At 36.3% G+C, this 21652-nt stretch overlaps 1 long non-coding RNA gene across 1 annotated transcript in view; it reads right to left on the reverse strand.

The window, feature by feature from the left end:
• Nucleotides 1–13285: 13285 nt before the first annotated feature.
• The window catches only part of LOC121827182 (uncharacterized), a 136702-nt gene continuing 128335 nt past the window's right edge, over nt 13286–21652 (reverse strand). Inside the window, exon 5 of the long non-coding RNA XR_013049033.1 lies at nt 13286–15254. This is a non-coding gene — a long non-coding RNA (uncharacterized LOC121827182). The remainder of the gene's footprint in view (nt 15255–21652) is intronic.

Here is a 21652-nt window from a genome sequence, read left to right on the forward strand (position 1 = left end):
TGGAAAGTTATACTTTTGCTTTCTCCTATAGGAGATAGTTTAGCCAGGTATTGTAATTTATTTGGCAGTAGTTGTTTAGAACTTGGAGTGCATTGCTACAGGTTTTTCTGTTTTGGTGCTGAGATACCATTGAATTTAGTGCCATAAGTGGTATCTAAGTAGCATAAGTGGTATCTAAGCACCAAAAGTGTGTATGTGTGTATGTATAAATTTATAATTTCAAACATATAATATGTACATATTACTGCAATATTTTCTTGATTAATTGTTCCCTTAATTAGAATGAAGTACCCTTCTCTGGATCTTCAAATTAGTTTGAAGTCTATTTTTTCAGGTATTAGCAAGGCAATGCCTGTTTGTCTCCTGATACATTTGCTTCGTATATATTGCTAATCACCCAAAGTTTTAGATTCCATTGAATTCAATGCCATAAGTTTATTTTAAATTTTTTCTTACATATATTAATTGAACTCAAAAGTCTGTGTATTATGAGAAAAAAGTGCCATTCACACTTAGTTTAAAATTTAACTTGTGTTGCTTCTAATTTATCTATATTTCTTATATATTCATTTTTTTACTTCACTGGGAAAAGGCCATTTTTATTCTATTTACTCTTGTAAATTTGAGAGTAAACTATAATTTATCATTTTACCTATTGTTGAGCTATTTTTCTACTTGCATAACTAGGTACTTCTTTTTATATTATGATGAGAAAAGAGAAAGCAGATGAATGTTTGTGTTCACAGAAATGCTTTCTATTCCATTTCTCACAGCCTTTCTACTGCAGTAAAGCCAGACTGGAGGAATGATTTCCCTTCCTCTGTTCCCTCTCTTCTCTTTCCTTCTCATGGAGAGCAGACATTGGAAACAGTTTACTTCCTTATTCCTTTCCTCTATCTATTGCTAACTCAAACATCAACTGCCAGGTATGAAAAGATGCTTACATATTTTCAATCCAATAAGTGTAATTAAAATATTCCTTATGGAATATCTTATGTTTCTAGAGTCCTACTACAGCACTAACAGTACATATTGCCAGTAAACTTATCCATTTGACGATAAGGATATATTACAAAAGTTAATGATCCAGCTATATCTGTCTTTGATTCTCTTTAGCACTTTCCATAGAAGCAGTGGGTATGTGTTTCAGTGATATTCTCGAATAGTGTATCTATTTTCTAGTACCTTTTTCTTAATCTTATATACATAAAAATTTTGCATAACACACAATTTTGCTGCAAATTTTCTATAGTTAATGATCAAAAACTAGAAACATTTAATAAAAGCATTCTAAATTCATAACAGCATACAACATACAACTTTCCCTTTATAGTCTCTCATTCAATAGAATTAATAATTGGTAATAAAATTATGCAAAATGGAATTGAATTGATTATAAAATAATAAAATACCTCAAAGACCATTTTAATACAAGGATGATTAGTAATTTTTGATAAACAACTTAGTGAAGTATCACTGTATTACTATAATCTTAATAATATGATTTGGATAAAAATACAAGATTTACTTGACTGCAACAGTAAAGTGATAGATGATATAAAGTATTTCTTAAATTAAAATTATTTAGATGGTTAGTAGAATTCTAATGGAAAATAGATAGGACTCTTAAATTTGGTCTATATTTTAAGACATTTTTTCATGCATGTTGATGTCAATATTTCAAACATAATTACAGATTTTACCTGCTGAAGTGACTTATTCAGATTGTTATATTAGAATCAATTCCTCATGTTTTAATAGAAAATGTAATGTGTTAAGTGACTGAAGAAGTGGCAGTATATTCTTTCTACTCTCTAGATGAAACAGTTCAAGCAAGTGTACAAATAAATAAATCATCATAGAAACTCTAAGGGTTTCTTTGGAATCAGAATTCAGAGAATTAAATGATCATGAAAAATTAGAAGGTAAATAATATTTGGGAAACTATTATGAATAAAAATGAAAAATAAAGTAGTCGCATGCAAGTTAATATTAATCAACAAAACATTAATTCTTTAATGGAGCTCTTAAGGCACGAGAAGAAGAAAATGCTTAAGTAACACATGAAAATACTAAACTAGACTTTAAAATCATAAAGCAAATGCAAATTAAAGCAAAATTTGCAGTAAGACCGCCCTGGAGGAGTCACTTCACACCTCCTTCCTTGCTTCTATCTTTTCTGTCCACAGAGAAGAAATGCTATAGTTTTTCCCTCCTTACTGCCCTTTTCTGCCCATTGCTACCTTGAAGTGTGAAGTTTTAGATCTCATTTCTCTCTATTTATCATTCCTTCTTTTAGAAATATATTTCCTAAGAATATAGCTTCCCATCCCCTCCGTGTGTGTGTGTTTGGGGAAAGGGTTAAGTATAATCTACAAATTGTTGGTAGATTTTAATTAAAATTATTTTTTCTCAACATCATTTTCTCAAAATTCATTTATTATTTTTATTTTATTCATCTTCTCTGTATGTATGCAGTTTCAGCAGAGGCCAAAAGGAAGTGTTGGAAGGTTTGATATTGGAGTTATAGGAAGTTGTGAGCCACTGTGTGGGTGCTGAGAATGGAGCCTGAGTCCCCTGAAAAAAACAATAAGTTCTTATCACCACTTAGCCATCTCTCCGGCTCCTGGATATCAGCTTTATATTTACAGTTATACATTTCAGAAATAATGCAAATAAATCATCATTATTATTCTACGATTATTTGTGTCTTATTTGATAATAAAAAATGGGAAATGCCATTTACACAGGAAAATAGGTGAGGTGTATAGACATACAAACTGAAGATGTTATGGTGTTCAGATGAATACCTGAAGGAGGTAGGGAAAAGGTGACATTTCAGTCATTTTCAAGTATTTCAAGAAATATTTTAGACAGAATAAACTAAATATATTTGTAAATTAAGTTCCCTAAAATATAAAGCAATGTATATGAGTCAATCTTAAGTAAGAAAGCCTTTTTAGCAAAACAATCATAAATTTTACTTCTTCAAAATATTCCATGAAGTTGCAGGGAAAACATGGATATTAGCAATTATTGCAGCTATGAAAAATATTGATCAAACATTATGTGCCCTACTTACTGAAAAGAAATAATTGTCACCAGTGAAGATATGACTAATAAAGAAACATAAAACTAAAAGTGAAACATAAAGTAAATATTATAGAAAATATTCTATGTATTTCATCTGAATAAAAAAATGAATCACAGTTAAAGATTGATCCACATACTATCTCTTTATAAATATATAACATGAGGCCACATTAACCACCAGAAGTTAAGGTAGGCTGTCTGTCCATGGACCTTCCCCACTCTCTTGGTGAACCCTACCCTATTCTCAATCCCCCCTCCAGTCCTTGTTGTTTGTCCCTGTCCCCAACTTAGGAGGACACCCTTTACTCAACCCCAGTACCCACAAGCCATAAGACCAGACAGGAAGCAGCAACCAAGGAATGAAAGACCTCCTCTACCAAAGACAAATTCAGAAATCAGCACCTAGACCTGCAATCATCCCAAACCCAGATGCCTAGATGCCAGTGTAAGAACACAATCAACAACAATATGGCAATATGTTACCACAAGAGCTCAGCTGTCCTGTTACAATTAGACCTGAATATCCCAACACAGCTGAAGCACAAGAAAACTACCTTAAAACCACCTTTTTAATGATGATAGAGGTCCTTAAAGAGGAAATGAATAGATCCCTTAAAGAAATTGAGGAAAAGACAAACAAAAATTTGTAGGAAATAAATGAATCCCTTAAAAACACAAAGGAAAAAAAGCAATGAAACAACGATTCTCTGAGAAAATCAACAAGATAGATAATCCCTTATCAAAACAAACTGAAAGACAGAGAGACAATGTGCAAATTAACAAACCAGAAATGAATAAAGTGACATAAGATCAGATTTCCAGAAAAAAAAAACAAAGAATTATCAAGTCATAAAAACTATGTTCCACCAAAATTTGAAAATCTAAAAGAAATGGATAATTTTCTCTACAGATACCATTTACCAAAGTTAAATCAATTTAAAAGACCTATAACCCGTAAGGAAATAGAAGCAGTCATTAAAAGTCTCCCAAGCTGCCCCCTCAAAAAACCCATAGTGAGACAATTTTAATGCAGAATTCTACCAGACTTTCAAAAAAGTACTAATATCAATACTAAAATTATTCCACAAAACAGAAATAGAAAGAACACTGCCAAATTCATTTTATGACAGTTACCCTGATAACCAAACAACAAAACGATTCAATTAAAAAAATATTGCAGAGCAATTTCCCTTATGAGCATAGATGCAAAAATGCTCAATAAAATCTTGCAGACTGAATCTGAGAACATGTAAAAAAGATCATCCACCATGATCAAGTAGGCTTCATCCTTACTTGAGGGATCAAGCAGACTTGACTCCTATCTGAGGGATCAGGTAGCAGGGAAGACTGGAGGGATAGAGTATGGGAAAGATGACTGGATTTGGATGGTATCTGGCAGGAGGTGTGGAAACCTAATGCAGTGGAAACTCCCTGGAATCTATGAGAATTACCCTAACAAGGGACCCTAGTAATGGAGGATATGAAGTCTGAACTATCCATTTTCTGTAACCGGGCAAGGCTTTCAGTGGAGGGATTTGAACACCAACCCAGCAACAAAACATTTCATCTATAATCTGTTCTGCCTGCAAAATGTGCTGGGGAATGGTGGCACATAACTTGTAAGAATGGTCAACCAATGATTCTTCTAATTTGAGGCCATGGCACAAGATGGAGCACATGTCTGACACCACCTGGATAACCAGGAACTGAAGGCTGGATAGCCCTGAGACCTAGGGTGGAAACAAACACAACTGGCAAAAAAAATCAATGAAATGATTCCTAAGAATGTTATGCTATACTCATAGTCAGATGTCTAAGATGCCTAGTCCAGTAGTCAGTAGAGGCTGCCTCCAAAAGCTGATGGAAGTGGATGCAGAGACCAACAGGCAAACATTAGGCAGAGAGAAAGAGTCCAGATTGGATGTCTCCATCACTTCACTCTCCTCAAAGCTTGGGGAGCACCTGTAGAAGGATGGAAGAAGGAACTGTGGGATGCATAGAGATCGAGGACACCAGGAGAGCACGGCTTGTGTAATCAATTAATCAGTGTTCATGGGAGCTCACAGAGACTTAAGAGGCAATCACAGAGCTTGCATGGATCTGTGCTAGGTCTTCTGCATACATGTTATGGTTGTTGGCTCTTAGTATTTTTGAAGGACTCCTGAGAGTTGGAGTGGGGTTGTCTCTTACACTTTTGCCTGTTTTGGGGACCCTTTTCTTCCTACTGGGTTGCCTTGCCCAGTCATGATGTTAGGGTTTGTGCCTGGTATTATTGTATCTTGGCATGGCATGTTTGGTTGGTGCCCCTGGGAAGCCTGTTCTTTTCTGAATGGTTGGGGCTGATGGATTGGATCTAAAGGAGGGAGAGCAGGGAATTGGGATGAGTGGAGGGAGGGGAAGCTGAGTCAGAGTATATTATATGAGAGAAGAATAAATAAAAATTAACATAAAAATAAATAACAAATAACATCTTTGCTTTAGTATTTCCTTCAGCCATTTAAGTCTGATTCTGATAGATGTGCATCAAGTTTCCTATTCCAATTACCAAAAAAGTCTTCACTCTTCAAGTTGGTAAAAAAGACTAATACCTGTTTGCAACAATGGAACTCTATCATAGTACATGGTGATATTTTACTATTGTTTACATCTTCATAAACTTCCCCATTCATTTTATGAGTACTAGTTTTAAACAGTACGTAGTAAATCCCATGTCCTCATAAAAATGCCACAATATTGGGATGATCAAATATATAAAACATAAGTTACAATGTACTAGTAGCATTGAGTGAAATGCCTACTTTCTAAATTTTACAGTATTATGTAATACTTCTTAGTGGCATCTTCATAAAGGATTGCTACCTTAAAAGGAACTTAAAAATATGTAAGTAAGAATAATATAATTTTGTCTGCTACACATAAAATAGGAAGATTAATTGAAGTTATAATTCAAGTAATGTCTCCAAGAGTGCCAAATTTCATTTTTAATATATACCCTTAAAAGGAAAGCACAAAATAGTCTATAAAACCTCGTAAAAATTTGTGTGTCTCTGTGTATGTGTATGTGTGTATGTGTGAGAGAGTCTCTGTGTGTCTGTGTTTATCTGTGTGTGTCTATATGTGTTTCTATGTGTCTCTGTGTTTGATGAGTGTGAGTATAATTGTGTATGTCTATGTGTCTGTGTATGTGTGTGCATCTCTGTGTGTGTATGTGCTTCTCTGTATGTGCATGTGCATGTGTCTGTCTATCTCTCTGTGTGTCTGTGCATGTGTGTATGTGTATGTGTATCTCTGTGCATGTGTGTATATGTGTCTGTGTGCATCTGTGAATGTGTGTGTACATGTCTTTCTGTGTATACGTGCATGTCTGTGTGTGTATGTATGTGTGTCTGTATACTTGTGTGTGTGTGTGTGTGTGTGTGTGTGTGTGTGTATGTATGTGTTTCTGTGGCATGTGTAGGGGAGGGGTATGAAGAGCCCAAGTCAGAAATAGCTTCAGGGTGGGAGGAAAGAATAGGTGGAGAAACAGAAACCTAAAAGGAATGAGAAAGAGAACAAGAAATCATTTAAGAAAATATATGTTCCTTAATACTCCTAGCAACCAGAACAGAATTTTTTTTTAATTTGTCTCATAAATCTGTGTAGTTTACTTTATTTATATTCATGATAAAAGTCAGAATTGTCAACAAGTTGCCAAACACAGGCCAAAGGAGCTCTTCGCCATGTCTCTAATGTCAAAATTTTACAGGTGTCTTTTACCTTGAGTCCTGGAGGTTTCCAGAGGCCACATGAATCCCTCATGTAGTTGAAAATGAAGTCATTGTGAATCCAAACAGAAATGAGCCTTCAAAGGAGGGCAAAGATGTCAAACGTACAGCTTGCCACCGTTGTTGGGCCAACTTTCCTTCTGCTGGGTCAGTGACCTCAGTGCCCAGGACTGTCAAGTAAGATGGGCTGAAGGACAGCTGTTTTCCCAGAACCCTTGGCCCTGACTCAGACCGCAGCCCTGATGTGCCCTCATGACGTGCATAGCAATGAAGTCAAGAAAATGGGCAGTTGCCAGGGGATTTTGCTGAACATTTTGACTAGCCGTTTTATATTATCTTTCATCTCATTGGTGATGAATATAAATCTATATATTGAATTGAGAGCCATATTGATTGGCCTCCAAAGTCCTAACTTGGTTTCAACTTATTATAAATTTATCTAATGTCCTCTTTCAGCAATATGATCTTATAACATATCTGAACATTATTATGTAAACAGTAAGAAAATTTTAACTCCAATTTTAGTAAATAACCTATAAAGAAACTAGTTTTGCTTTTACCTCTCATAGATTTTAAAAATCTGTATAAAAATCTAAAATTCAATAAAATAGTTATTGAACTTTATTCACAGAGACTAAAGTAATAAATGTTCTTTCCCAAGATTTAATATAGATGAAATATGAGACACTGTTTTTTACTCATTTGAATCTGTCTGGTAGTTTTATTTATGTATTTTAAAACCTAGCCTACTGTGTATATGGCACATGGATTTGATGCAGAGGATGCCTAAACCATAGGACTACATACTAGTTTGTTTACTTGGTTATACAGATATGGACTTAAGACCTGAGTATGAGTTAAACAAGAACTACATAACTAAATCTTCAGTTAGTACTTCAATGTGGACTTCATCCCCACAAAGTGAGAGTTTAAAATAAATCATAAGCTTTAAATGGTACCAGATGCCTATAATTTCAGGAATTGTGAACTTGGGGCAGAAGGATTGCAAAAATTCAAAGTCAGCATTGATGACATAAAAAGATAGTATCTCAGTCAGTGTATAAATAAAATGAAGTGAAACACAAATAAATATCAGGATGTATCTATGTCAAGCAACTTCTTTAAAACTCTAAATAAAAATAAGAGTTGAAGATAATTCCTCCTTACAGAGTGCAGTCCCCAATCTGTGACATCACAGGCTGAGATACTTCCTCCTCACATAGTGCAGTCCCAGAAATGTGACATCACAGGCTGAGACTCTTCTTCCTCACATAGTGTAGTCCCAGATCTTTAACATCATAGGCTGAGACTCTTCCTCCTCACATAATACAATCCAATATGTGATATCACAGGCTGAGGCACTTCCTCCTCACATAGTACAGTCCCAGATCTGTGACATCACTGGCTGAGACCCTTACTCCTCACATAGTATAGTCCCAGATCTGTGTCAGGATAAGCCGATACAAAAGCCAGTGTGATGAAGTTCTCTAGCCTAGACCCAGATTGGCTCCACAGTCACCTGCCCCAGTTTCTGCCCTTTAGCCAACCAGAAAATTTGATTTAGAGAAACACATGTACAAATGAAGGAATGCAAGAAAAGATAATTACAGGTTCCTGTCAGGTACAGCATCAAGAAAAGAAAGCAGAGCATTCACACAGGGAGGAAGACAAAGCAAAATCTGTGAGGTTTGTGTTATCTGCTCCCTAGTAAGAGTCAGAGTAGCAGTGACTTTCTAAAAAGACATAACTGGGTGAGATATGACAAAATGACAGAACACACTTCCAGAAGCTATAATCAAGATAAAGGACTGTCCTAGTTAGGATTACTGTGGCTGTGATAAAGCACCAGGGCAAAGCCCCTTGGAAAGGAAAGGGTTTATCTGGCTTCCACATAAAACTTTATTATCAAAGGAAGTCAGGGCAGGAACTCAAGCAGGCAAGGAACCAGGAGAGAAGAGCTGATGCACAGGCCAGGGATGGGTGCTGCTTATTGGCTTGCTCCTCATGGCTTGCTCAGCCTGCTTTCTTAAAGAACCCAGGACCACCTGCCCAGGGATGGCACCATCCACAGTGGGCCTTTTTCCCTTCCCATCAATGACTAATTAAGGAAATGTCCTACAGGTTGCCTACAATCTGATCTTATGGAGGATTTTTCTCAATTGTGGTTCCCTCTTCTCTGATGACTCTAGTTTGTGTCAAGTTGACATAAAACCAGCCAGTACAACAGACCCCTTGTCAACTTGACATACAGACATTTCACTTTTCAATTAAAATCTCTATCTCATTTTTCCCCACATGGCACATTAATATTTATATAAGATATGAATTTTACTTATAAAATAACATAATTTCTATTATATGTAAAATAAATATGTATTTTAAATACATATTTATATAAATAATATATTATATATAAATTATATAATAATATATATAACACAATATAAAACACAAATAACTTTAAAAGTTCCATAATCCTTACAAATTAAACACATTAAGCTTGGTCTCTTTTTAGAAAAGCATTGAGTCTTTTTAAAGATAAAAAAAAAATCTCTTTTAAAAGTTCAAGTCTTTCAGTTGTTTGCTCTGTAAAAATCAAAATTTTAATAAATACTTCTTCCAGGAGAGAAGAACTAGGTCACAGTCACAATCTGAATTAAGCAAAACCAACCCCTAAAAGTGTAAAATAACACAATGTCCAATACCTGGGATCCACTCACAATTTTCTGGGCTCCTCTAAAAGGCTTAGGTCATTTCTCTGGCTCTGCACCCTGCAGCACACACAACCTATCTTCTAAGATCAGGTAGGCTCCATCCCACCACTGTTCTTGATGGTTGTTCCATGGTACTGGCATCTCCAAAATGCTGCAATTGGGCTACACTTTCACCAACAGTCTCTCCTAGTGTCAAGCTTCAACTTTTCTGCATGACTCCTTCAATCCTGGGCCTTCACCTACTATTGAGGCTGTACCTTCACCAATGGCCAGCATCTCAAAGTACCAAGCCTCAGCTACTCTCCAAGACCCCTTCATACATTCAAAACCAGTATCACCTGGGTGAGTCTTACACTACCAAGTCCAGCTGCCAGCTCAAGGTACAACCTTGGCACAGAGTGTCTGTGTGCTGAATGTTCTGAGTGTGTGGAAACACTTCCCAGAAGATTTCACCCTAGTGGTGTTGGTCTCTTCTTAATCACCACTATTTCTTAGCTCCAGGTGATCAGCATCTATTATTTCAGTAAAGAAAAGGTTTTAATTGAGTAGTTCTGTTCCCTCATTAATCACAGCTGATTCTTCAGTTCCTGCTGACCAGACATCACATATACTTCACATAAACACATGGTAGAGTCTTTGCTTCCCTCTGAAAGCTTGTGAGCCAGACCTCCACCATATAAACTGTTCTCAGTATTCTTATCTCCATAGCTCTGACAGAACAGTCCACTGAGCTCTCAATAATAAATGATTCTTCTAGCCCAAAGTTCCAAAGTCCTTTTACAGTTATCCCCAAAACATAACAATCAGGTCTGTCACAGCAATACCCCACTATTCAGGTACCAACTTCTGTCCAAGTTTAGGTTATTATTGCTGTGATGAAACATCATGACCAAAGCAACTTGGTCAGGAAAGGGTTTTATTTAGCTTATGCTTCCACATCACAATTCATCGTCATCAAAGGAATTTAGTACAGGACTCAAGCAGGGCAGGAACCTGGCAGCAGGAGCTGTTGCAGCAGCCAAGGAGGGGTGCTACTTATTGACTTGCTCCCCATTGCTTGCTCAGTTTGCTTTCTTATAGAACTCGGGACCGGGACCGCTATCCCACTATCCCAAGGATGGCATCATCCACTTTGGGTGTCCCTTCTCTCCTCTACCAATGAGTAATAAGAAAAAGTCCTACAGGCTTGCCTATACACTGATCTTATGGAAGCATTTACTCAATTGAGGCTCCCTCTTCTCTGATGACTCCAGCTTGTGTCAAGTTGACATAAAACCAGCCAGTATAAGTACCTTGAATAAATAAATTGGATTTAGAGAAATTTAGAGGGTTCAAAGCAATCCAAGCCACAATGCTCTCAGAGGACTACCTTGAGGTTATTTTTAAAAGAAACTACCCAATATTTTACCTTTAGCTAATTATTCATGTACACTATAAGAGAAACAATTAAATGTGTAATCCTCAGAACCATAATAAATTATTTGAAATGCCTGTTTTTAAACATTGGGAAACCATTTTTTTCTTTTCTTCCTGCATGAAAACCTCTGACAAGTCTGTTTTGTCTTCAGCGTTTTTCATGCACACAGCACAAAAAGTTGAGTTCTGTAATTTTTCTTTAAGTTTCTCATAAAATGTAAAGGTTAGAAGACAAGGATGTTCTTCATAACATTGTTTACAGGACATTTGTTCACTGGAAAACTTCCAGTGTGCCAGGCAATGTGTTTGCTATTTAAAAGAATAATTAAACACCATTAAAAGTGTGTTAGTTAATTATGGTACAGGCATATGATGAGCTATTATCTAGTTATTAAAATGATGTTTATGGAAAGTTTAATGACAGGAAAATGCTAATGATTTAGTATTGAGTGAAAATGTACTTATAAAATAGCACTTACCATATTATCTGAGATACATAAAAATGCATTAAAAATTGAGGAATATGCCAAAATACAAACAATTTGCCTTTCGGTGGCAGAAGGATGAATGCTCTTTCCTCTTGCAGTACCTTTCACCAAAAACAACAACAACAACAAAAAACATGTATTAATTTAATTATCATTAACATATATTTTTAAACCTTTGGTAAACTGGCAATATTAGAACCCGAGCCAGCTGACCTGGAAGAACTTGATTGAAGTCTGACAGGTTGTCAGACAAACTCTCTAGACACACTTCTCTGGAATGAAGCAGCTGGACTTCATGGATTGCCCGTATTGTTCCAGGTCTTTAAAATGTCTGAGTTCTCCAGAAAAACAGACAGACATATTTAAGATTTTTTTTTGTTTTATTTTGCTAATAATCAAAAGCTAGTCTTATAGGATGCCTGCTATATGCTTTTTATTGTGTATAATTTACATGCACCCATTTTAAGTTTTATTTTTTAGCAATTTTGACACATACACAAATACAATGATTATTCTAATAAAGTACAGGATATTCTCTGATTCTCAATAGTTCCCTTGCATTGTTCTTCCTTGCAGACAGTCCTGGCACCAAACAGCAACTAGACTGCCTTTTGCTGCTGTCAATTGTCTGCCTTGCAGAATTTTACACAAATCGAACGGGACAGCACGTGCTCATCTTGCCGAACTTAGGTCACCTGGAGTTTTGAGGTCTATCCTTGCTGCATATTTCTGTGTGAGAGGCTATTACAGATAATTTTAACTGTTTGTTCTTTGGCTACTTTAGAGCTCCAGTCTCCTGCACTGAGCTCTTCCCACTGCAGCTATAGTAAATGCTCTGTCTCTCTGGACTTTTTGTTTGTTGTTTGTTTTCCCACTGTGGCTCTCCTAAATGCTGTTTTTCTGGGAACAATGCATGCAACTGTGATCCTGATTCAAAAGATGCCTTGGATTTGAAATCTCTGCCTCCCAAGTGCTGGAATTATGGGCATGGAACAGGCCCAGCATAACAGAACATTTATAATAACCACAGTTGGAGCAGATCAACAGATAAAATTATAAGCAAGTTATTACATGTGGGCACAATGGAATGCTACTCAGCATTTAAAAACACGGAAAGATTGAGGTGGGAAATGGACGTAACTCCATCCCTAACCAAGAAGGTATCTGTAACTGTATCATTTACAAAGGAAAAATTAGTTGTTCCCAATGGAGACTCATTAGGTATACAAACCTTACTTGAGGAAGGCCTGATCCCAGCACAAAAGAAACTCAGCAGCATTTTTGTAGACTTTTTGTCTCATATTGCTTTGGTTTTGTCTTAATATCTTTTGCTTGTATATTACGTTTTCCATTTTTTGTGTTTCTATGGGCTTTGGTTTTGTGCTTGTTTGTGTATTTCTTGTTTTTTTTACTTAATAATTTATTATCCTAATTTTTTTTGGGGGGGGGTTGTTTGTTTGCTCACTTCTTTTTTGTTTGTTTGTTTGTTTTTGTTTTTTTCAAGACAGGGTCCCTTTGTGTAGCTTTGGAGCCTGTCCTGGAACTCACTTTGTAGACCAGGCTAGCCTCGAACTCACAGAGATCCTCCTTCTTCTGCCTCCCAAGTGCTGGGATTAAAGGCGTGCGCCACCACCGCCTGGCTGCTCACTTATTTTCTAAAGAGAAGATGTGGAATTGGGTTGGACAGAACCTCAGAGGAGTTGGCAGAGGAGAAACTGTGTATCAGAATATATTGTATGAAAAGAAGTGTTTCAATAAAATATATATACATAAAGTATTTTTAATAGTAATTTAAAAGCAAGGTTACTTACTTTGTAGTTTGAATAAAAAATCTTTATTAAAGGTAACTTCTATATGTTAGTTGAAATTACACATACATATTATTCAGTACAAATATTTTCAAAATACATTAAGTTTTAAATAAGCTTCAACAGTGTTTAATTGACATGCAGAGTTATCAATTCAAAAGCACATTTGCCTGTTTCATTTTAAGATGAATGCATTTTTATAATACTTGTTATATATGTCAAAGGAAGTATTACATTGGTTAAAGCAATCAGGAAACTGAAATGAATATTTATTACACAAAAACTCACATACTTTAAATTAAGTACCAAATTCCTACTGTGTAGCCTCCCGCTAGCCACTGGTGGAAACCTTTTTTGAAACTCAAATAGTTATAAATAAAAATTGTTTCAGTTTTTCCTTTCATTTGAAACTCAAGTCCTGAACACAGAATAAGATATGGTCTCCGCTCCATGGGTTTCACAATGCCAGACTAATGTTCATTCTATTCAACTCTATATTATATCACACACTTGGTAAAGGCTTGTTCACTACTGTTGAGATAGAATCCTGTGCCCTGATAGACTACTGACAGAAAGTTCACAGTCCTTTGAAAAAACAAGGCCTTGAGCATATTGGTAGGCCAAAAAAAAAAAACCAAAAAACAAACAAACAAACAAAACACACACACACACACACACACACACACACACACACACACACACACACACCTGTCATAAAGCAAGAGTTCTGTGTGGAGTGGAATTCTTATCATGGACTGTCTTTTTCTAGTTACTACTTAGTAAAGCTTGCCAGAAACAGCACTCCAATGCTATGTATAACCCCGTGCAATTCTGTAACATTAGCACAATATTTGAAATGCTCTAAACATCTGTTGAGTGGTACGGCAAATTATGGCACAGCAAATAAAATATGTATGTGAGACAAAACATTTTAGGATATCAATAACTGTTTGTGATTTATAAATATCTATGGCCTTCATATTCATAAGGAAATGTTCTTAGAAATCTGACCACTATAACTGTTTTTTTATGATTTTTCTAAATTTCTCCCTGGGGGCAAAATTTTGGTTTGTGCATAAGAAAGAATATAATATACTATAAGAATTCACTTATTTGGATAAAAGGGAATATTATATTAGAAATATAGTATATCTCAAATTGAACTAACAACTGAATTATTCTATTCAATAAATGTTTAAACACCTACTATGTGTCATTCTGTGAAGACGTTTGAATTATTCATAGATGTCCTCAGAACACATAGATCTTACATTCTAATAGAGGATTCACTGTGATTGAGGTGGTCGAAGATAAAGTTAGAAAATGTACAAATGAGTTAATATTCAATATTTCTGGTGATATTATCCTGTATTCACTTTTAGCCTAGATATTTTCAGCTGATGATATTGCAACTTAAAACTTCAAACAATTCATGCTAGCAGGGTAATACTTAAATTCAGATTATTCTACTTATTTTTGTTAGGTGAAAAAAAGCATGAGAAAACAGCATCTAATCTCAAAATTGATAACAAAAATGGAAAGACAGTGAATAGGAAAAAACTTTCAGAAGGAAGTACTTACTTATATGTAAGGCCTTGGGATTGTTTGCTTTGTATCTCTCTATATGGAGAATGTAGCTGACAAAGACCCACAACTATTGCACTGTAAAATCTTCTGCGACATTGACATGGTCCTAACCATTACTCTCCACCAGTGATGGAGCAAGGCAGGGGGATTAAATGATGAGTTTTTCAGAAAGAGGAGATGTTCTGACGTCCATTTTTATCTTGCAGAAATACTGGCACCCTGGCTGAAACCTTCTCATCATCCTTGTCAGAGGCACTTTCTCTCTGGTGATCACTTATGTTGTGGTCTGAAGGTGCTCCCAATCTTTTCAGCTCACTCATACTTCTTTTGTTGTGGTCTGAAGGTGCTCCCAATCTTTTCAGCTCACTCATACTTCTTTTGTTGCTAGAAAAAAAAAAAGACCTTCCATGTTCAATGTTTAATTTCATTTTGGAGTCTACTTCTTGTATACTTGGTACAAAGATAGATTTGTGCAAATGAGAAATAGTGGAGGATTGAACTAGCTCCCTCACTATGCCCCATGTAAGGTTATTTGTGTAAGTTATAGTTCTCTACAATAACAGAACTTATAGAAGGAATATATATAAATACGTATATATACATGGAGGGTTATTAGATATCCAGCTTTACCTAGCTACCTTACTGTTTTCTTTCACACATGTGTCTCCTAGTAAAAATCCTTGAATATTTTATCCTCTTTTATTGGCTGCTTTTTGAGAGTCTCTGCAATATCCTTATATAGTATTAGAGTTAAGTTATATCCATACTTCCCAGTCTCTCACTTTACATGGCCTGGAAAGGGTAGAAAACTAGTAAAAAATATTGAAAGCATAAGGAAAATGAGTGTGGGCTACCAAAAGAAGATGCGACAATGCATTTTAAGGAAACCAAAGTAGTGCCGTATCATCTGTGCAACTGTTTGCTCTATAGCTGACTATTAGCAATAAGCAGTTTTAGTATTTTTGCTTGTCAATGAAATATTCACAGCCTAACTATGAAGGCAGGTTAAGATTCATTTCATGGGGTGTTGCAAGCAAAAGACAGTGAATTTTTTTAATTCTAACTGTCATGCTTTTTAAATTTTATTTAAATAATATTTTTCCATTTATTTTACATGCTGACCACAGTTTCCCCCGCCTCCGCCTCCTATCTTCTCAATACTCGCCCTTCCATCTGTCCCCCTTCCCTTCCACTCCTCCATATCTCTCTCTCTCTCTCTCTCTCTCTCTCTCTCTCTGTCTCTCTCTCTCTCTCTCTCTGTCTCTCTCTCTCTCTCTCTCTCTCTCTCTCTCTCTCTCTCTCTCTCTCTCTCTCTCTCGACTGTTAAAGGATTAAGTTTATTTCAGAACAGACCAATAGTAGCCACTCACATCCGTTCAGTCCCATGGATCTGAGTGACTTCATTCTGGAAGTCACCAGACCATGCAAACAAGTTGATCATTCAGCTTGCTCTTCATTGAAAATGTTCTCTGGTTTCCTCAAACACCAGCTTGAGGCCTTGTCTTAGCCCACTGACACACATTTAAAAACTGTACCCAACGGGCTAGAGAGATGGCTCAGAGGTTAAGAGCACTGACTGCTCTTCCAGAGGTCCTGAGTTCAATTCCCAGCAACCACATTGTGGTTCACAACCACTTGTATTGAGATCCGGCGCCCTCTTCTGGCCTTCAGGGACACATGCAGGCAGAACAAATCTTTCTGCTCTGTCTTCTGCAATGATCACCATGCCTTAGATGTGGAAGTGTTTTGTAGATGGATTCACTGGATCTGGGTTCCACAACTCCACATCCTGATTGGCTATGGTTTTCTGTGGTGGTCTTTTTTTTAAAGTGTGAAGGGAGAGGGAATTTATATTCCATATGAACACCTGGCAAAGCCCACCCGTCTTTGAGTTCCTTAGCATTACCATCACCCCCCCAACACACACACACACTTCTCACTGCTCACACCTACCTTGTAAGGGCTTCCTCCCACCTACTATCTGTCTGACTTCCTCCTTTCTTCTTTGTCATCTCCACTCATTTTCATAACAATGTCTGGCAATAGTTTAAAATGCTTCTAAGAATATATGTTTTATTTTCATTATTACTGACATTAGAACGGCTTTCTGAGTGGTCACAAATGGCACTGAGCTGCCCTAGAGCTGAGAGTTCATGCCTTTGGAAGGCTTCAAGCAAAGGTCTTCTGTCTCCTTTAGCTTTCATTTTCAATGGCTGTGTAAAACTCTTAGATCCCCCTTTGAAGAATGAAAATGACTATCCTGGAGTGCTTTGGTAGCACTGGAGAGAACCAATGATTTCTGAACATATTTTAATCAGGTTATCGTTTTGTTTACATTTCCTAAGTTTCTTCTTACACAAAAAAACAAAGATAAGCTTCAATCTGTCAGTATTGTTACCCACTCCAAATCATCAATGTCAAAAATATTGCTACTTTTTATACTTATAAAATCTTTTCCTTTCAGTCCTCTTTCTGTTGTACTTGTGTTGGGAATATTCTGATCCCAAACTATGAAAGTTTTAGTGAATTTTTTTAACTAAATTACCACAAAATGTTTCCAAGGCTAATATTTTACTGTTAGGAAAAGTAAAGTGTTAGAAATCATTCCTCCCCAGATCTTCATCAAAAGAAACAGAAAACACAAGAAAAAGAGAAAGTGCATTTTCATCCATGAAGCTCCACTTTTATTCATTGTTCCCATGCATCTGCACTTACATTTTGTGAGCTCCACTTAAGGTTTAGTGGAAAGGACTCTCTGCAATAAACAAATGATGCTGGAACCCAGTCATAATTCATCTCCTTCTCCAGATATCACTGTTTCCCAAGAGAAACTCCAAAAGGAAATATCTAGGTATTTTTACTTTTGCAGAAAGTGTAGTGAGAACAGAACCTGCTTTTTAAACTACTGTGAGTTATTTTCATTTGCTAAATGTGGGCCTTTTTCTTTTACAAACTTAATAATTATTAATGCAACAAGAGATAACATCCAGTGCCCTATGTTTAAAAAAATCCTTCACCTCTTATATAAATGTTTTCAGACTTACATCAAGATTATTTTAATGTATGGAAATAGCTTATCAAATCAAATTAGGTGGAATCAGTAATACTAACACTCACAAACACATATACATAAGCCATTCTAAATATGCCACTAAATATATTATGCATACATCTTTGTTTTAGTTAGGATTTCTATTGCTGTGAAGAGACACCATGACCATGGTAACTCTTATAAGGGAAAATATTTAATTTGAGGGTTTACAGTTCAGATATTTAGTCCATCATCACCATGGTGGGACATGGTGGCATGTAAGCAGACATGGTACTGGAGAAGGAGATGAGCATTTTACATCTTGATATGCAGGCAACAGGAAGTGAGCTGTCCTCCCTGGGTGTAGCTTGAGCATAGGAAGGAGACCTCAAAGCCCACCTGCACAATGACACACTTCCTCCAACAAGGCCACACCCACTCCAATAAGGGCACACCTCCCATTAGTGCCACTCCCTTTGGGGGACATTTTCTTTCAAACCACCAAAAGCTGTATATCTGCATATGTATCATATATATGATTTTAAGGTCCCAAATTATGGAATGTTTTTCAACATGTAATAACTATGTATTCTGAAGTTTTCAACTGTAGATAATAGACCCCTTGTATGTTTCCTTTTTATTTCTTTTTAAGTCATGCAAATACATTACATAGAGAACAATTTAGCGTAAGAACAATTTCCTTTGCATTGACTTCTTGATTTTTCCATGAAATTAAGCCTTGTGTTACTTTTTGACCATCCCTTGACATTCCACATAGTACTGACACTTTTTTCTGAAATAATTATTGGGCCTATAATTTGTCTATACCTTCGATCAAAATATATGTTCTATGAAAATCTATAATGTGCATGTTATGCTTTAACCTTTTAAGTGTTTTTCCTTGCATGTCTATTCTAAAATCCTACATTCTCAGAAAGCTGTATACTTCATTGAGTGAATGATTAATTCAGCTTTTTTAAAAATAGCTTTTATTTGCCCAAATTAAGCACTGGTATATTTCTGCATAAAGAAGAATAAGGCCTTATAATAAGAAATTCCTCGTTCCTCACTTTCAAATCACCTTGGAACAAAATTAAAGTAGTACACATAAAACAAGCACCTGATTACAAGAGGAAGTTTCAACCAGTTTCAGTACATTGCAAGAGGGTGGTGGGCTGGGCAGTAACTGCAGTGCTGGATGTCAAGAGAAAGTTTAAGTATATGGCTTACTCCTCTCTAGTAAGATAATCGAGATATGTATAAAATCACAATGGGAGAAAGGAATGAGAGGGCTTAGAATTTGGAAATTTAATGGATGTCTCAAAAAACGTGAGCCAAGTAGAAAAAGAGAGATATCAAAAGATGGATATTGAAGGGAAAATGAAGTAGCTTAGCTAGAAACAAGAAGGATGTTCATTCTGTAGAATCACAGAGGACTGGGGTCTCATAGTCTGGGAAACGTCAGGAAACAGGCAGTTGGAGGAAGAATGGGTGATGAAAATGTGTTACTGGAAGGTGACAGAATAAACAGGCATTGCCCAGAACATAGACCTCCATGCTCTATCAATTTAGTTCTAGCCTTCTAGGCAGACAAAAAGAGATCCTTTGGTGTGGTTGCAGTGAGGGAAAACAAACTTTAGCTTGAGGTATTATCTTCATAAAAAAAAAATGGGAAGAATGAAGACAGTTTCTTTATTTTAGGTGATTTTAAACTAAACAATCTTTGTTGCGCAATACCCTAAGGAAAATGTTAATAAAATTGAAGAGTTTACCGTTTTTGCTGCCTTCTGTGTTACAAATTGTCACTCTTGAAACTGCTTCATGAAACAGCATTTGAAGTCAGCAAAGACTTCCCTAATTAAAACTCTTATGACAAAGGTTTGTTTCCTTTTTGCTTCCCTCTCATACACCTCAATAGTTGACTCCTGCTTTTCTCTTTTTAAGGACTCATTTATCTGTATTTTATGTGTGTATGTGTGTCTGCCAGTATGTCTATAGAGACACCATCCATGCATATGCTGGTGCATGTGGGGACCAAAAGAGGGTATCAGATCTCCTAGAACTAGAGCTCCAAGCAATTGTGAGCTACTTGCTGTGGATGCTGAGAACAGAGCAAAGGTTTTCTGCAAGGGAGGCAAGTACTCTTACCATTGAGCCCTCTCCCCACCCCCTCCTTTATTAATGCCCTTTTCACTTGACTGTTTATCTCTTGTCTTGCTGCCTGGTCTTTAGTGTCTGCATCTGGATGCTACTCTGCTTATGCATCTTCATGGGAGCTTCTTTTGATCAGTACAGAAGTAGCTCTGTAGCCGAACCCTCCTCACAGATGGACTAATGTAGCCCAGATCAACACAAAGAACGGTGGGGAAAATATTTCAAGCTATGACATTTTGAGGAGTTTTGTTTCACACTAATATCTGGCTTGATCTGTTTGGGAGGCATCCAGGCAGTGGGTCCGGGTCCTGTGCTCACTGCATGAGTTGGCTGTTTGAAACCTGGGGCTTATGCAGGGTTGCTTGGCTCAGCCTCGGAGGAGGGGACTGGACCTAACTGGACTGAGTCTACCAGGTTGATCTCAGTCCTTGGGGGAGGCTTTGCCCTGGAGGAGGTGGGAATCGGGGGTTGGGCTGGGGGGAAGGGGGAGAACAAGGGAATCCGTAGCTGATATGTAGAACTGAATTGTATTGTAAAATAAAATTAAATTTAAAAAAAATCTGAATATAATGCATTACTAAGGGTTGCATGTGTACATTTTTCTATATCTATTGTTATATATTTAATTATAAATCTATAGCATTTTCTGAAAGTTGCTTTGTAAATTGTACTTTATCATTAAATTTTAGCAATACATTTATTACAATATAGAATTCTTTGAACATCATTCATATGGTTGCAGTCTTCATAATTTTGATGTGCCAACATTAGCATTTAAATAGTATTTTTGTTACTGGATAGCAAAGATATACCAATTTAAAGTATTAAATGACCATTTAATAATATCCTGGATCTGTTTCATAAGTAAGTAAATCATGTTGCCAGGCATATAAGGCTCAGGTTTATCAAATTTTCCACTTATAGTGTGAGCTAACATTGTGCTCAAGGATTTACCATTACTTGAATCCGACAAGGTTTCAAAACCTTTTTATATTGGCCCAATTTTAAAAAATTTGAGATATGGTATAATTATAACATTTCCCCTTTCCATTTACTCCCTTCAAACCCTACCATATATACTGCTCCTCACTCTCTTTAAATTCATGGCCACTTTTCCCACTGATTGTCATTGCATCCATATATGTACATACATATACATACATATGTGTGTGTGTGGGGGGGTATTCCTAAATATAACTGACTCAGTCTGTATGTATTACTTGTATGCATTTTGAGGACTGGCTGACCATATGGCACTGGACAACTGGTTGATATACTTTTCAGGAAGGATTACCTCTCAAAAGTTTTGTTTGGGCTATCTCAAAGGACAAACGTGCTTTCCATGAAGCTTGATCACATGGTGGAAGAAGAGAAGAGACTTGACTCTGACTCTCACAGTTGTCCTCTGACCTTCACACAAGTGTTATGGCATGTGTACCTGAATGTGCACATGCAGACACATGCACTGATAGAAGGAAAATAATTAATTAAGCAAATAATGGTAGAATACATGTTTGATTAAAGCACAATTTTATATAATTATATATAGCTGACATCTACAAATGGATCATTTTTGTATATGTATAAACTTGTTAAA

The sequence above is a fragment of the Peromyscus maniculatus genome, chromosome 2 (genome assembly GCF_049852395.1).
Source record: "Peromyscus maniculatus bairdii isolate BWxNUB_F1_BW_parent chromosome 2, HU_Pman_BW_mat_3.1, whole genome shotgun sequence".
Classification (NCBI taxonomy): Eukaryota; Metazoa; Chordata; class Mammalia; order Rodentia; family Cricetidae; genus Peromyscus; species Peromyscus maniculatus.